General features: G+C 44.3%; 2 protein-coding genes across 6 annotated transcripts in view; one reads left to right on the plus strand and one right to left on the minus strand.

The window, feature by feature from the left end:
* CFAP92 (cilia and flagella associated protein 92 (putative)) overlaps nucleotides 1-18289 on the plus strand; it is a 254276-nt gene that overhangs the window by 124774 nt on the left and 111213 nt on the right. Inside the window, exon 7 of the mRNA XM_075939716.1 lies at nucleotides 183-299. The gene's annotated coding sequence lies outside the window, so the exon portion shown is untranslated. The remainder of the gene's footprint in view (nucleotides 1-182; nucleotides 300-18289) is intronic.
* EFCC1 (EF-hand and coiled-coil domain containing 1) overlaps nucleotides 1-18289 on the minus strand; it is an 80600-nt gene that overhangs the window by 41006 nt on the left and 21305 nt on the right. The window lies entirely within an intron of this gene.

Raw genomic sequence — 18289 nt, forward strand, 5'->3', positions numbered from 1 at the left:
GAAGGATGATACTTAGATTTTAAAATTGCCAATTAAATGTGACTTATTTATTGCCTCATCTGAGTTTACAGTCTTAAGCAGCTGGAGTGCGTGATTTCAAACTTTTAATGTGCTATGCATTCATAAAGAAATCTCAAACTCTGGGATTAATTATTATTTCTACTCCTTGTTGTTAATTTCAGCTCAATCCCAAGGGAGAGAAAGCTGTCACTCACAACACAAAACTCAGGCATGGTGCAACCGAGTCAGAGCCTAAAAAACCAGGATTCTCACTGACGGGCAGAGGATTTAGCATTAATGTAAATATTTGATAATCAATGAGAACAGACATCACCATGTTGAGAAACTTTAACTATATTCTGCTGCTGTCATGTTCTCTTGTCTCAACAGCTGGGAAGTAAGACTCAAATTCTACCCCCTCGTGCTTTAAGTAAGAATGGCTGTGCACACAGGATCTGATCTAAAGCCCACTGAAATCAATGAGAGTCATTTCACTGATGCTACTAGGGTTAGCATTAGGTCTTTTAGAGCATGGACAGTTAAAAGGGAAAGCAACAGAGAAAACTGAGGAGTTCAGTACGAAAATGTGGTCTCTTATTATAATATCTAGGGCCTTACCAAATTCATGGTCCACTCTGGACAATTTCACGGTCAGAGGATTTTAAAAATTGTGATTTTCATAACAGCAGCAATTTAAATCTGAAATGTAATGGTGGTGTTATTGTAGGGGTCCTTACCCAAAAAAGGAGTTGTGGGGGTCCCAAGGTGTGGGGTGGGGTGGGTCACGGTACTGCTACCCTTACTGCTGCATTGGTGGCACTGCCTTCAGAGCTAGGCCACTGAAGAGCAGATTTCACAGTTTGTGACATGCTTTTCATGACCAGGAATTTGGTAGGATGCTAATTATATAATGTTTTTTGTTTACAAGTGTGACCCTTAACTAGGGTTGCCAGGTGTCTGGTTTTCACTTGGACAGTCCATTATTTCTGGACCCTGTCTGGTAAAAAAAAACAACAAAAAAACAGAAAATACCGGACGTGTAAAATGTCTGGTATTTTCTGTTTTCATTGTTCCCCTGCTGCATCTGGCATAGATAAGCGAGGAGCACGGGGAGTCTTAAAGGTGCAGGGACCTTTGTTTTGTTTTCTTATTTTTTTGGGGGGGTCAACAAGTTTGGTCTCCCCCTTTTTTTTTTCCTCAACCCAAGTTTTTTTTCCTGCCACGTTCAGGCTTTTGAGTGAAAGCATCTGGCAAGCCTACCCTTAATCTCAACAAAGGAGGCACAAGCGTATTTGGGAAAACTTGATATTTATGTTGCAAGCTGTCCATTTTCCATTCACAAACTGAGTGTAGGCAGTTCTGAGCCATGCTAACACAGTGTGACTTTGTCCTCCTTTAGTGGCTAGAACATGCACAGAAGTTTGAGTCCACCACTTGCCTCAAGTTAATGGACATGGGTCTTTAGCTCAACCAGCAGATTCTTGTGATTTTTGATTTGAAGGGCCCTAGTTTCATTCAGTCCCCATGTACAGTCCCCATGTACTTGACATAGTACTCGCTCTCCCATTAGTGCTAGGTTTCAGCCTGAACCTGACTTCTGCAGAACCATTTGAAATCTATAGGAGTAGGGGCTGACAGTGGGGATAAAGCAGACACTATTTTCACCACAGTGTCTGAAATGCTGCTGCTGTACCTCCCTCACTCCCCCACACAGGTGGTCCTGTGTATCTTTGTTGATCCTTGCAGTATGAATAAAAAAAGTTCTTCCGTTCATCTATTTCTAATTTCCACGAGGCTGTATCATCATTTGACTCAAATTTTCCCCATGTTCTTCCTTCACCTATTAATCTTTTCCAGAAGAAAATTAAAGAAACTGTACCACAATCAACTGGCACCAAATGTAAGACCTAAATAACTTTGAAAGTCTAGGCTTTTGTGTTGTTGGGTCATTTTATCCCAATATGGTGAAGGCAAAACTCATAATGAAATGCTGATATTGTTCCACTCATGCACTACATGTGGTTTTCCAAGGGTTTGTCACCCTAAAGACCTATATTGTGACCAAGTGTCACATTATACAAACAAACCAGAACAAAACTGCACAAATCAAAAGCATTCTGCTTATTCACAGACACATGAGTATTCACTTTAGCTGAATTTTATACAAAACCTCTTTTGTTGATATTCTATTTGGTTTCCATGTGCAACTAGTCTGTTTCACATGGCTTCGTAGCACAAGCTCTGTCAAAGGACCCTAGACAGAGAACTGGATCGTGGGCGTGTCTGTAAGGTGATCTGCTTTCCTTTAGCAGTTTTAAAAGAATCATAGAATCATAGGACTGGAAGGGACCTCGAGAGGTCATCGAGTCCAGCACCCCCGCCCTCAAGGCAGGACCAAGCTCCGTCACCACCATCCCTGACAGATGTCTATCTAACCTGTTCTTAAATATCTCCAGAGAGGGAGATTCCACCACCTCCCTTGGCAATTTATTCCAATATTTGACCACCCTGACAGTTAGGAATTTTTTCCTAATGTCCAATCTAAACCTCCCCTGCTGCACTTTAAGCCCATTACTCCTTGTCCTGTCCTCAGAAACCAAGAGGAACAAATTTTCTCCTTCCTCCTTGTGACACCCTTTTAGATATTTGAAAACCGCTATCATGTCCCCCCTTAATCTTCTTTTTTCCAAACTAAACAAGCCCAGTTCATGAAGCCTGGCTTCATAGGTCATGTTCTCTAAACCTTTAATCATTCTTGTCGCTCTTCTCTGTACCCTTTCCAATTTCTCCACATCTTTCTTGAAATGTGGCGCCCAGAACTGGACACAGTACTCCAGCTGAGGCCTAACTAGTGCAGAGTAGAGCGGCAGAATGACTTCACGAGTTTTGCTTACAACACACCTGTTGATACAACCTAGAATCATATTTGCTTTTTTTGCAACAGCATCACACTGTTGACTCATATTCAACTTGTGGTCCACTATGACCCCTAGATCCCTTTCCGCCATGCTCCTTCCTAGACAGTCGCTTCCCATCTTGTATGTATGGAACTGATTGTTCCTTCCTAAGTGGAGCACTTTGCATTTCTCTTTATTAAACCTCATCCTGTTTACCTCTGACCATTTCTCTAACTTGCTAAGGTCATTTTGAATTATGTCCCTATCCTCCAAAGAAGTTGCAACCCCACCCAGTTTGGTATCATCTGCAAACTTAATAAGCGTACTCTCTATCCCAATATCTACATCATTGATGAAGATATTGAACGGTACGGGTCCCAAAACAGACCCTTGCGGAACTCCACTTGTTATCCCTTTCCAGCAGGATTTAGCACCGTTAACAACAGCTCTCTGACTACGGTTAATTTGGTGGTTTCAACTATGTTTCACTTTAAATGAAAATGAACATAATACAGAGATGGATTAAGACATGCTGAGGCCCTAAACTACGTCAAGTTTAAGAGGCCCCATAACATTGCCAAAAAAATAAAAATGATATTTAGTAATTTTTTGTATTGAGAGGCCCCTTATAATCTGAGGTGCTAAACCTTACCTTACTTGGCTTGCGCATAAATCCCACAATGGGGGAAGAAAGCTATTTAGACGGGAGCTCTACACAGGATTCTGTAAAGCAAAATTTTGCTCTCCTATCAAATAAGTCACCCATCACCGAATGTATGAGTAAGTATTTTTTTTCGGTGGAAGGAGAAAAATTGGGTATTAGCAGCCACACCTAGAGTTATTGCCTCAAACACTATTCTAAGAATGGCAATTTTTAACAGATTTCAAAGAATTCTGACAGTAAACGTTTATTTTGCCAATGCAGTATCTGGCCATCTGGAATCCTAGAACTGTGGTTTAATGGCACACAGAGCTGTGACTGGCAATATTTTGGTGTTTTTTAAGCTCTGCACTTTGGGGTGAGGGTAAAAGGGATCCCAGAAGATTTTTGTTTAGTGCATTATTTTAGGGAACATTGCAGCAGTAGACAGATGTTAGCAATTTGTGGTGATCAGACAGAAACTTCCTCTGTTTATAGTATAATAAATTCAGACTGTGACCATATACATGGGGTTAAAAAGACCAAAGGCCTTCACAAGATTTATAAAGCAACGAGGAGTCCTGTGGCACCTTATAGACTAACTGAAGTGTAGGAGCATAAGCTTTCGTGGGCAAAGACCCACTTCGTCAGATGCATGTCAGAAGATTTATGAAAGAATCCACATTTAAAGTTTCAGGACTATCCATGTTCCTGTGGCTGAGTCTCTAGCTGAAAATATACAGGGTCTCTTAGCATGTCTCAAGATCATGCGCAGTGTTTCTGAGAGTAATTACATCTCTAGGTGAGTGCTCTTGAAATCAAATCCGCACCATTTCTGTGGAGTGGGGCTGATGGCCATGAGGAGCCCTGGGGCAAGGTGTGGGAGGGGGTTCAGCTCCGTGGCCCAAGAACGTGAGAGGCATCAGGCAGTCAGACCTTAGCACTGCTCGGATTGCGGCAAACCCCCTCCAGCCCTTAGAGCCATACTTCTGATTAAATCCAGAAAAGCAAAATAAAAACCTCAGATTTTGTGCAAAATGCCATTATAAAATTCAAACTGTCCCCCACCCCCTACAATAGCCGAGCACCATGGGCTTGGTGCAGGTTGCACGATATACGTGTTTTCTTGTGCAGCCTCCACTGCTACATCCTCACTGCTATTAGTAATAAGCTAGCTAGATAAACAATAGTGTGGGTAACTCTTCATGAATCACGCATCCCCAGCTGTGATGTAGTCTAAGACCTCCGGGGCAAAGATGATCTGTGTTTTATGTTTTGTGGAATGCAAGCACCTAGCCATCTCTAAAACAATACATAGTAATGTCCAAGTTCAAAATGTACTTACATCTTGCACCGAATTGGGTAACAGGTTCTCTATAATGGTATTTTCTCAATGGTTTCTTCGACACTCTCCTCATGGGACTTAACAAAGACCCCAGCTATCTTACCCATTACAAAGATAGCTTCCCCCATTATCACCTCTAATTCTATTAACTCACAGACATCTCCCCTTCCCCACCTCTAATATCATTAACTCACTGGCATTCACCTCCTTCCCCCCCCCCCCCACCCCTTTCTGTTCTGTAATGTGATTTGTCCTTTTCATGTGTGTTCATTTTTTTAATTGTATCCTTTGGTATATATGGTTGTGACTATTTTCTTCCATTATTTGATCTGAGGAAGTGGGTCTGGCCCACGAAAGCTCATCATCTAATAAACCATCTTGTTAGTCTTTAAAGTGCTACATAGACCTGTATTTTGTTTCAGCTTGTGCAAGAAAGCTCTGATTGCCATTCACAGAAGGGCCATCAGAGCACCTGTGCTTTTTCCTCTGGAGTGACCACACTTGCCTTTCTGTGAAAGAACTCTTGTGCAAAAGGGAGTTATGCCTTGTAAAAGGAGGTTTACCTATGGCGGAAAAAGCCTTCTGTTCTGCTGTTTTACTCTTGATTTCCTAGCGCAAAAGTGCATTTGAGATGTGGACGCTCCACGGGTTTTTGCGCAAAAACAGCTGGTTTTGAGCAAAAACCTTGCAGTGTAAACGTAGCCAGAATGTTTTGCCCTCTGAATTCTTCCAGAATGAAGTAAGAAACACATTGCTGTGACTGCTCTGCCTTACCAGGTATGTTGTCCTGGCTGAAAAATAGAACAAAAACCAATGTTTTCCAGCACCTATCAATACACGCTGCAGATCATGATTAGAGATGGACCAGAGCCAAAGTCCCAGATCCAAATCCTCCTCTAACTGTGGGAAATTCTGAACTGAATACAAACGTCTTGTTTCATCCCCTTCTTTAGTTAAGACATAAGCCAAATTAATCCCTGGTAGAACTTCATTGTCTTCTGTGGATTTACAGCACAGATTAATTTGGCTTCTCATCTTAACGACTGTATGTTTTGCAGTATGTAAAGGGAAGTAATTGGACCCTCTATTCCAACAAAACCGCTTTATCCATTTTTTATTTAACATATTACAGAAACTTCCTCCCTTCTGCAAACAAGTGAATCTGTTTTAATGTGTAATTCTTAATCCCCATTCATAGTGCATACCATAATCACTATTTTGGAACTGCAACTGCATGGATTTAGGGCAGTTACATCTCTGTTGTAACGCTACTGAAGTCAACGGAGTTACATCAAAAATATATTTGACCAATAGACCATAGTCAGTAGTTGTGCATTTGTATTCTAAAATGCAGATGGTACATTGGAAACATCAGTAAAAGAAAATTTGAGAAACCAGATGAGAGTAGTTACATGAATCCCATTAGTCCAGAGTACATCTGGAGGATTAACACATTATTTTTTAAAGTCCACACCACCAGCTACACTGTACATTAGTAATTAGCAACACTGCATTTGTCTAATTGAAAAAAATGATGTCTTTTAAAATTAAGAACAAAACCCTTTCTTTTTTCTGTTTTGTTTTATACTCTTCTTTCTTAGCACTTTCACCTTGGAACTGGCACCTAGTACACTACATTTCAGGCTGGATCACATTTTTATATTTTACTTAAAAGGCCGTGGGGAAAAATTCTAGCAGACAATACAGTGATACGTGTCCCCAAGACCCTGTTGGGACTTTCGTCTTTGCAAACAGACTTATGTTACTGGATAATCAAAATCCCAAACCTGGAAAAGCCTGGTGTGGTTTGTTTAACATCACCATGAATAATAAAAACTCGGAGAGCATTAGGGATACTGCTCTGTGAACAGGCAGATAAAATACATAAGCCTCCCCTTAAAAACTACAAGGCATATAAAGGTCTCCCTGGAGCTCACAGTTTTCTTCTTATGTGTAGCAGCTCCTCCAGCTCACATTCGTCTGAGCGACTGTAGAGCGACTGCTCTGACACAAGTTCCTAATCAAAATTAGTCAACCCAGCTGCCAATATTAAAACTTTATTTCTGACTATTGTTCAGCTCCTTTTCAAAGGATGATGGACAACTGCTGACTCTTCATTTCTCAGATCACCTCACCAATCTCCTTCCCCTTGACCACAAAATTAGGCTCCATGCTTTAGAGCTGCTGGAGCTTTACAGGCTCTGGTAACTCTTATAAAGTGAAGGGAGTCTCTCTCTTCCCACCAGGACTCTTCAAACACTAGGCTCTATGACAAGGAAACAAACAGCTGAGTGTTCTCTGATGCCTCCAGATGGTGCCCCTCTTTTACCTCTCTCACCAGCCCCTCTTTGTTTTACAAAGTCTGTGCTGTTTCATCAGTCATTCTGACTGTTTGATTTAAGCTTCCAGTTTGATTTAAGCCTCCAGGTCAAGAAAAGGCTGGCAAGGAGGAAGGATGAAAGAAGCCACTTTGATTGCTTCTTTTTCACAGTAATGAGCCAAACTGCTTTGTCTCTCCCCACTATGGCCTTTTCCTTACACCTCCCGCGACTGGTGTTGCTGTAAAGAAATTGTTCTGCCGCGCCTTCCAGAGATGACTAGATAACCTTGAAGATTCTATGCTGCTTTTTGTGGGTTGTGCCTATAGAGGCACTGCTTTGTTTCGAGGTTATTTTCTGTTTATCTTTTTGTTTGGGGGAGGAGGGGGAGTTGTTTCTTGTGTATAAGAAGGGGTAAATGCTTAATAATGGAATTAAAGTTTCTCCGTGAATGTGTGCTGCAGCAAAACACTTCTTGGTGACTTCTGCATTGTGATGACTGATCGAAAACAAAGCGTTGTTAGCTTAGAAAACTCCCCTAGCCTATAGTAAAGCTTCTAGAGAAAATTACTTTCTTTGTTCTAGGAGATAAGACAAATAATTGCTACACTTCTAGCATTAGTAATCTTCAGTTTTCAAAAGAACACCTTTACGGTTGAGTTACAAGAAACGGAGAAAATGGTATTTTAGCTTGCAGATAATTGGAGGGTTTTTTTTCCAAGAGGGAAAAAAGTTGGTGGTTATTATTATTATTAATAATAATAATAATAACAATAATAACAACAAAACACTTTTTTTCAGCAATGAGGAATTGACCAATTAAGGTTTGATACAAGCAACTACTGATTTTAAAAATCAGTAATTTTTAATATTTCAGAGAAACTGCAGTAAAACAACAGAGAAATCCTCTCTTCCAAGTCTGAAACACCAACACTGCCTCACATTTACATAAAGGACAAATAAATTATGTGACTCTATAAAGCCTTGAAGGATTTTTAGCTCTGGCAGTAGATGCCTGATGTGAACTGAATGATCCATCTGTGAGGTCCAGGGGTCCAGCTGCGTGGTGCGGAACTGGAGCCTCTGGCAAAACCAAAAACCTGGTTCAGAGCATCTTTTGGAAGCAGGAAAGTGACTCCACAGTGCACAGAAGGGCATTCCAAGAGCTGGAAATGTGTGTCCTGTTAGGCTGTGATCCCAACCCTATTGAAGTCAATGGAAAGATTCCAGTGGGCTGTGGATCAACCCCTAAATCTCCTGTGTAATAAAACTTGTTGGAAAAGCTTTTAGACAAAATTTGTACTGCTCTGTTAACACTATTCCTGCCTGTGCACTACCTGACAAAATGGAGTTGGGGAAGAGGTTTCTCAGTCCATCTGGGAAGAATCTGTGTGAATACCTCTGTAGCCTGAGCCTTAGTCTAGCATCAGTGAATACAGGCAGTCCCCGGGTTACGTACAAGATAGGGACTGTAGGTTTGTTCTTAAGTTGAATCTGTATGTAAGTCGGAACTGGCGTCCAGATTCAGCCGCTGCTGAAACTGACCGCCAGTTCTGACTTACATACAGATTCAACTTAAGAACCCCAAGCTTCCCCAAGTCAGCTGCTGCTGAAACTGATCAGCGCTGATTCCAGGAAGCCTGGGCCAGAGCAACTCTGCCTCGGGCTTCCTGTAGTCAGCGCTGGTCAGTTTCAGCAGCGGCTGACTTGGGGACGCCTGGGGCAGAGCAGCTGGGGTGCTGCTGGGTTGCTCCAGTAGCACCGCTCCTCGGCGCTACTGGACCAACCCAGCAGCACCCCAGCTGCTCTGCCCCAGGTGTCCTGATTCAGCCACTGCTGAAACTGACCAGCAGCGGCTGAATCAGGACCTGGGACAGAGCAGCTGGGGTGCTGCCGGGTTGGTCCAGTAGTGCCCAGAGCGGGTGCTGCAGGACCAATCCACAGCGCCCCAGCTGCTCTGCTCCAGGGTCCAAAACAAAAGCCTGGTCTGCTGGGGAGGGGGGCACACTATCCGCGCCCCCCCCAGCAGACCAGGGACATGGGGAGCAGAGCAGCAGTGGCAGCGGGGTGTCGCGCCTCTGAGGCTTTGCTCTGGCAAAGTCTCAGAGGCGGGGGATCCCCCCCCCCGCGGTTGCGGCTTCAGTCCCGGTGCCTGTGGTCTGCTGGGGACCGTCCCCAGCAGACCACAGGCACCGGGTTTCAAGCGGCAGCAGCGGCGGTTCCTGCGCTTCTGAGGCTTTGCTCTGGCAAAGCCTCAGAAGCGCGGGAACCCGCCCGGTGCCCCTGGTCTGCTGGAGACAGTCTCCAGCAGACCAGGGGCACCGGAGCAGCTTATGAACGGGGCTTTCTCGCCCTGGAGCTCGCAGGTAGCAATCCGCCACCTCGACCTCTGGGGCGAGAAAGCCCTGTTCGTAAGTGCGGATCCGACATAAGTCGGATCCGCGTAAGTCAGGGACTGCCTGTACTTTATTCAGAAAGCATTTGTCTTTAATAGTGCGGGGTTTCCTCCTATTGGGTGTTTTTCTTCACTATGCTGTGTAAATTGCATAATTTCTTCCCTTTCTGAATCTCTTGCTTTTATACATACCAATTCATCATTTTTAGAATTTATATGAATAAACCTGACTTTTAATTTTCCCCTCCATGCCATGTCACTGTTTATAAAATTACATTAGAACAAAGGAGGACGTAATCTATTGTGACCATCCTCGTTCTAGGTATGATAACAACCTTTGTGAACCTGGGAAACAGCTCTTAGCCCTGAGCAATATCCCTAAATAAAATGGGGTTATTTTCTCGTGGGTTTTGGGATATTCCAGCCCAGCCCAGGAGCCCACATACCATGTATTTAAACATACAACTCACAGATATGCCACTTGTGCTTTCACATCTCAAGAAATATATCTGCTAGAACAGGGATGGGCAATCATTTTTTGCCAGGGGCCACTTCAGACATTTCTGAAATGTTTGAAGTGGCCCTGGGCTGCACGGGAAGGGGCAGAGCCTCAAGTGGAAGGGGCGGGGCCATCATACTTCCTTGCTTCCCTACCCACAGACCATGATTGGTCGGAAGCAGGGGTGGCCAACCCGCGACTCGCGAGCTGCAAGTGGATCTTCAAAGAAAAAATTGCGGCTCCTGCATCCACGGCTATGAAAGGGGCAGCATGTTTCTGTCTGCACGGAATGACCGTGCAGACTTCAAAATGGTTTAAAAGGGCAGTGCCTTCTATGTTAAAAGGACTGTGCATGGCCCTGCCTTTTTTTCTTTGTTCAAACAAACACAGGTTTTGCTCAACAACTTTTATCCCTCGGCTCTTACTGCTGTATCCACCACTATTTTGGCTCTTCATCTGTAACGGGTTGGCCACCCCTGGTCTGGAGGGTGGGGGAAGCGCCTTTACCCCCCCAGAGGTTCCCCCTAGGCGCCCATGCCTCTGGCGGTGGGAGGAGACTTCACGCACTCCCTCTTCTGCTCCCAGGACAATCAGGGCTTGGGGGTGGGGGAGTGCACGAAGTCTCCTCCCGCCCTGCCAGGAGCGTATGGTACTTCTGAGTGCTGCTCACTCCTTGCAGGGTGGGAGCAGGGTGGAGGAAATTTCACACACTCCCCCGGTCCCCAGACCCTAATTGGCCTGGGGGCGGAGGAGTGGCAGGGCCTCCACGGGCCAGATCAACCCGCTTGTCAGGTCGAATTCGGCCCTCAGAGGCCCTTTTGCCCACCTCTTTGTTAGAAGTTGCAAAACTCCCATTGCCTGGAAGTGCATCTTTGTCTAAATTCTCAGGTGTCCCCATCCTACCATCAAGTAACTGTTCATAAGTCTTGATATCCAATTGCAATTTAAAAATTTCTTTGAAAAGCTTTGCTTCTACAGTGCTTGTTATACTAGTAATCAGCATCTTAAAAAATAAAATCTTGCATGAGATTTTAATACAACCTTATGCACGTGTGTAGAATGTCCTTTCAGTAAACAACTTAACTGTAAAAATTGTCCTCGGCCCTTAGTCTCTAGTTTCCTATCACAGTTTTGATAACTTCTACCCAGAGAGCAATATTATTACTACTTGTATGAGAGATGTTAAAATGCGTGTAATTAAACAACCATGTAACTGCTGAAAATTTCAGCGGGTAGGTATCCTGTGTGTAACTGTGTGACAGTCAGCTCCATGGGAGCTGGTGCGCACAGGGAGCCAGCTTTAAACCAGCTCCCTGCATGTACCAGCTCCCACCTGCTGTGCCCTGTGCTGCTGCCTCTGTATCAGAAGCAGCAGCATGGGAGGAGGGGGGAACAGGTGGCTCCAGGGGAGCTGGTGCGTGCAGGGAGCCAGCTGAAGGTAGGGGGTTGGGATGCAGGAGTGGGGGGCTCAAGATAGGATTGGGGTGGGGGAAGGCCTCAGGGCAGGGGAAGGAAGTTGGAAGTGTGCAGGGCAGGGAGGGCAGGAGTGGGGGTAAGGGGTAGGAGGTGCAGGAGTCAGGACAGAGGGGCTGGGGGATCTTACTAGGACCACCCAGGATGGTGAGGGTGGCGCTGCTCATAGAATCATAGAACCATAGAACTGGAAGAGACCTCAGAAGGTCATCAAGTCCAGCCCCCTGCTCTAGGCAGGACCAATCCCAACTAAATCAACCCAGCCAGGGCTTTGTCAAGCCGAGACCTAAACACCGCTAGGGATGGAGACTCCACTACTTCCCTAGGTAACCCATCCCAGTGCTTCACCACTCTCCTAGGCTGTGTCTACATTGTCAAAATTTTGCGCAAAAGCAGTCGCTTTTGTGCAAAATCTTGCCACCTGTCTACACTGGCCGCGAGTACTTGCGCAAGAACACTGACGTTCTTATGTGTGAAATCAGTGCTCCTTGCGCAAATACTCTGACACTCCTGCTCAGGGATAAGCCCTCTTGCGCAAGTGTTCTTGAGCAAGAGGGCAGTGTAGACAGGCAACGTTAATTTCTTGCGCAAGAAAGCCCGGTGGCTAAAATGGCCATTAGAGCTTTCTTGCGCAAGAGAGCGTCTACACTGGCACAGATGCTTTATTGCAAAAGCACATCTCTTGCGCAAAGGCACATGCCAGCGTAGACGCTCTCTTGCGCAAATACTTTAACGCAAAAACTCTTGCGTTAAAAGTATTTGCGCAAAATCATGCCAGTGTAGACGTAGCCCTAGTGAAATAGTTTTTCCTAATATCCAACCTGTACCTCTCGCACCACAACTTGAGACCATTGCATCTTGTTCTGCCATCTGTCATTACTGAGAACAGCCTCTCTCCATCCTCTTTGGAACCTCCCTTCAGGAAGTTGAAGGCTGTTATCAAATCCCCCTTCACTCTTCGCTCCTGCAGACTAAACAGACCTAACTCCCTCAGTCTCTCCTCACAGGTCATATGCTCCAGCCCCCTAATCATTTTGGTTGCCCTCCGCTGGACCCTCTCCAATGCGTCCACATCCTTTTTGTAGTAGGGGGTCCAGAACTGGACACAATACTACAGATGTGGCCTCACCTGAGTCGAATAAAGGGGAATAATGACATCTCTGGATCTGCTGGCAATGTTCCTCTTAATGCAACCTAATATGCCATTAGCCTTCTTGGCTACAAGGGCACACTGTTGACTCATATCCAGCTTCTCATCCACTGTAACCCCCAGGTCCTTTTCTGCAGAACTACTACTTAGCTGGTTGGTCCCCAGCCTGTAACAATGCTTGGGATTCTTCCGTCCCAAGTGCAGGACTCTGCACTTGTTCTTGTTGAATCTCATCAGATTTCTTGTGGCCCAACCCTCCGATTTGTCTAAGTCACTCTGGACCCTATCTCTGCCCTCAAGCGTATCTACCTCTCCCCCTGGCTTAGTGTCATCTGCAAACTTGCTGAGGGTGCAATCCATCCCCTCATCCTAGAACCGAACCTTGGGGCACTCCGCTAGAAACCGACCGCCATCCTGACATCGAGCCATTGTGACAGCCGGTGTGTTCTCTTCTGGGCTGTCCCAGGCAGGGGTCTGGCCTCTCTTGATGGTGCACCTACCCTCAGTGGTGCCTCTGCAGTATGTCATCTCTTCTCTCTGCCCCCCCCCCACCGCCTTTTCAGATTCTGGAAAACAGTCCCATTCCTGGCACTTCCCGTTTTCCTGGCACAACCAAACCTTGACCTTGCTTTAAGTTAGGGTTAGAGGAAGCTGCATACCGAATTTGGTAGCCCTAGTTTTTACCATTTAGGAGGAGTTCTTGAATAAATGGATTCTCAGACAGACACGCAGATACACTCAGCTAGCTGGATAGATAGATAAACCCGTGTTGTTAATGTAGTCATACTAAATGAGGCCCATTAATAATACTTAAGGATTCTGAAAGGCATCAGTTGTGCCAATGACTAATATTCCACATTTGAGTGATTTCCCCTTTTGCACACTCGTGTTGCAAGTGCTGGTCCAATAACACAGACTCACGCTGAGTTTCTGTCACTATAAGATGCTCTGTTGTTTTTAGCCCTTCCAGTGCTTTTTGTATCTTAAAGAATTGATATTGGAAGCTACAGATAACAGCAGAAATAAAAGAGTGCTTAGTGTATTAACAAACAGGTTGTTCACAATCTGAAGGCTGTATTCTCAATTTACTCCGACTTCTTCGTGTTACCCAGGCCTGGAGGGTGTTAGAAGACAGAAGAGCTCTGCTCCACTGTGCCTGGTTTCACGAGGCTTACCTGTCTCGATGAAGAAAGGCTTCTTTGTCGGGGCATCGCGTCCAGACTCCCCCGATCTGCCGACAAACAGCTGATCGGCAGATCGGGGCAGCCATTTAAATTTAAATGAAGCCGCGATTATTTTAATCGCGGCTTCATTTCCCTCTTCCGATCTGGCTAATCTACATGCCTCCGTCGAAGGAGGCATGTAGTCTAGACACACCCCTAGAGACATAAATAGCTCCCTGATATCCTCCCTTCTGCACCATGCACAACCAATGAGACTGGTGCTCCTAAGTTACTTAAGCGTTATGGGCCTTTATTCAAAGGAAGAAAATAATTCAATTCACTTTCATTTTCAAATCCCACCCTAAATATTTGCTGGCAAGGAAGCTGGTGGGATAAATAGTTTTTTTTTCTATAAGGATTCCTCATTTTTACATAAGTCTTAGCATTGCTTTTCATTTATTTTATGTTTGTTTATATTTCAAAGGGTCATTCTCAACGATGTGCTACTTCCATCTGCTAGCTCCAGGAATCCTGGAATATTTGACTCAAAGCTCAACTCAGATCTTAATAAGTTCTACTTTAAACTTTGCTGACCTTTCAGTAAGCACTACCAAATGTTTCCAGTGTAGTATCTTATGAACGAATGCCAAATGTATATAATGGGCTCGACTCAAGTGTACAGAATAAAAGCAGAGCAGATGTACTGCATATGCCAGGTTTTCTAGCAGTGTTCCCTCTAAGATTTTCCATCCATGAGCGGAGTGATTTTTGTCTTGTGCCCCAATACTGAGGTCGTGTGCACTTGTTTGGATGGGTGCCACTATGGCACCCAAGTTATTAACAATTATCTTAAATATATTTTTCAATGTTATGGAAGAGAATATATTAAAACAAGGGATAGTGAACAAGGTGTGCGACTTTAAATATGAAGTCAAATAAAAAGAAAATTAATACTACAAAATGTTCTGTTTATATCCCTCTCACAGACCCTCCCTCTCCTGGGCTTGTGCCCCAATTAAATCTGGCTCGCCTTTCAGGGAACTATGTTAATTGGCCTTTCGGACTAGCATTTCTGAGCAAGACAAAACTGACTCTGCTCATGGATGGAAAATCTTAGCGGGAACACTGGTCCCACACAACATTCTTATAAGCAAATTAAGGAAATATCTAGGGTCTAGATCTAGAAGACCTAGAGGGGCCTTGAAAACTATCTTTCAATACATTAAAACTATTATAAAGGGGATGAGGATCAACTGTTCCCCACACATACTGAAGGTAGGACAAGTAATGTGTCCAATCTGCAGCAAGGAAGACTTGATGACCTCGCAATATCCCTTCGAGCCCTACAGCGCTAAGATTTTTAAACATTTAAAGCAACAGGTTTATTGAAGAAAATGTTCACATAGAGATGCTAGATTAAATATAACATAAATAAGCTACTCGGTGTTTCACTTCTGAGGTATAGCTATAACAGCCGTTCAAAAATTATTTTAATATGGAGTGATAATATCCTATCATTTAAAAAGTATTACATTGACCCATATAGATATCTGGCTCAACCTTCAAATAATAAATCATCACCCCATTCCCCTCAGTGCAATCCCTGCCCCATCCCATCCTCCTTCACCCCCCCCATCCCTGTGCCCCCAGCGCACTGCCCAGCAGAGCAGCAGTGCTGGGACTCACAGCCCCCTGGGAGCAGCACCGGGGCAAGGAGAGGTGGGGGAAGGAGGGACAGAGTCTCTTCCCTGCTCAGCACAGCCCAACCCTTTGCCTGCAGGCTGTGGCTCTGGGGCTGGGGAAGGCAGAGCCCAGGGCTGGCTCCAGTCCGCGGGAAGCAGCGCAGCACACTGGCCCTGAGGAGCAGGCCCAGCCCCACCCCCTCCTGAAGCAGGAAGTCTGTAGCGTGGGAGGGGGATGTTAACCCCTTAGCTCCCAGGCGCTACACGCCCAGACTGCAGCCCCAGGGACGTGCAGCCTCACTCTACCATATGGCCCCACCGGCCGGGCCACATGGCTGCCATAGAGCAGGAAGCGGGTCCGTGGTGAGGCTGCCCCAGCAGTGACAGTCTTGCTGTGACTGAACTGGAACACACCACCCACCCTCCAACAGAAAAGTGAGTGGTGAGTGCCACTGCACTGCTCTGCAGAGGAGGTGGGCAGGCGCAGAATTTTTTGTGCGCAGGCGCACACCTTAGAGAGAACACTGTTTTCCAGTATGACTAATATGAGATCACAAACCCTCACCAACATGTTATGCCATGAAAAGAGATTCACCATAAAACAAAGCATGGGGCCCTAATCCTTCCATGGGACAAGACTGAATGGTTTGGGGCCCTTCCAATCCAATCTGATTCCTTACACTTGGCACCTCCTGTGCTTAAAGTGAATGGTGTATGTTGTGATGCCAATTACCACTGGACACTCAGGCACTCTTTAGAACTTTTTCAGTAGTAAAGGCAGCATTGGATGGCTTTGCACAATTTTTTCAAGAGCTTTCAAGAACTGTGCTATGTGCATTGAGGTTCTTGCTTCCACAAAAATTTCCAAAAGTCTTAAAGTTTGCATGTGCAACTTATTTTCCACCTATTTTTTTGCACATGAAAATTCACATGAAAATGTCATGTGTGAATTGGCTAAACAGAATAATCAAGGTCCTCAAACATATCTGTGCCACAGATTTGCTGAGAGACATTGGACAAACCTTTGTCTCTCTGTGCCTTAGTTTCCCCATCTATGAAATAGGGATAAACATCTAGTTCCCTCATTAGGATGCCACATTTATCATTTTTGTTAACTGTTGTGAGATCCTCAGAAGAGATAATAGAAAGGTAAAACATTCGAAATTCTGTCTGCATAGGTAAAGACTGTTTTTTGTAGCCACAAACCAAAACCCAGAACTACGCAAACCAGAACACCAGGATTATTTCATTTCTGCACCCATATGTGGATCTGGATTTTGGAAATGTCTTTCAGCTGTATAAGATCTCAGCCAAAATTCTGGATCCAAACACCCCTCTGAACTTGGGAGGATTGGAACATCTGCCTGTATCCTAATGTTTACAGTGTGAGAGAATCTCTTCAAATGATGTGCAAAACCTCCAGTTAAAACACAGAGGTCATTTAATAAAAATGTTGCCCATAGGGTGTGGAATATTTTCAAGTCTTTTGAGAGCAGAATATTGTTTGTGTTGTGACTGCATAGTGTTTCTTGGGCTGCTTGAATAACTGGCAACAGCTGTTGATGTAGATGACAAAGATTCAGATTTGTGAGGCTGTTTAATAGTTATCCACAAACCTGCCAAGTATCATAAATAAAAGCCCGAAAAAAACACTGAAAAGCCAAAGCCCAACTCTTCTGCCCTGTAAGTAATAGAGGAGATATTTTAACATAGAGAAGATGTTTATTACAAGCTTGAAAAAAGTAAAAGTAATTACAAGAAAGTAAAGAAAACTGAAAGTAAATAGAAAGGAAGCTGGTACTGAATTTGCGCAATAATCTTTTATTTGCTATTGCACTGGGAGTCCGTCAGTGCAGAGGAGAGTGGAAGTAAAATAAGGCCAGCCCAGAATATATTTGCTGTAGACCTGCTCAGGTGTATTGCTAAATAGCATTTCTGCTTCTCTGCAAATACAAAAATATTTGATTTTGTAAGTGACACACATTGGTTTACCTGTCCTAATTAGTTTAGAATCATAATAGGTTCTACCAAGAACAGTTGTTTATTTGTATCTCCAGATATCCGTGGTTGGTAGCCATGATAACATCTCCTAAGACCATATCATCCTTACTAGGGCTATGTCTATACTATAGCCTTTTTGCGTAAAAACATATGCAAATGAGGCTAAGCAGGGAATATCGCCACACCTCATTTGCATAATAAATGAGCACCCATTTTTGCACAGGAGCCGTTCTTCTGGAAAAAATGTGGAAAAACAGCTCTTGCGCAAGAGGTTTTTTTTGCGCAAAAAGGGGCGCTAATTATGCAAATGAGGTGCAGCACTATTCCATGCTTAGCCTCATTTGCATATGTTTTTGCGGGAAAAGGCTACAATATAGACATAGCTCATGTGTGTTCAGGATCCTCTGAGAAATATCAGCCCAGAGTAGCCTAAAGATGGAGTCCAAACATATCTTTGGGAGTGGTTTATGGTGTGGTAGATTTTCAGTACAGAGGGGGTGGGCTCTACTCCAATTTTCAATTTAGATAATTAAAAATAATTTATCTTGGCAATTGATAGCATGAACATTACCAAAATACTAGGAATGATAAAAAGGGGGGGGGGGGAACCTGTGACCAAGTAAAGGGTTAATTGATTTCATTCTCTAGATCGGGGTGGGGAAACTTTTTTCAGTCAGGACCCACAATAAAATCAGTCGGAGGCCAAACACAAGTGGGAAGCAAAAT

The sequence above is a fragment of the Pelodiscus sinensis genome, chromosome 11 (assembly GCF_049634645.1).
Source record: "Pelodiscus sinensis isolate JC-2024 chromosome 11, ASM4963464v1, whole genome shotgun sequence".
Lineage (NCBI taxonomy): Eukaryota > Metazoa > Chordata > Testudines > Trionychidae > Pelodiscus > Pelodiscus sinensis.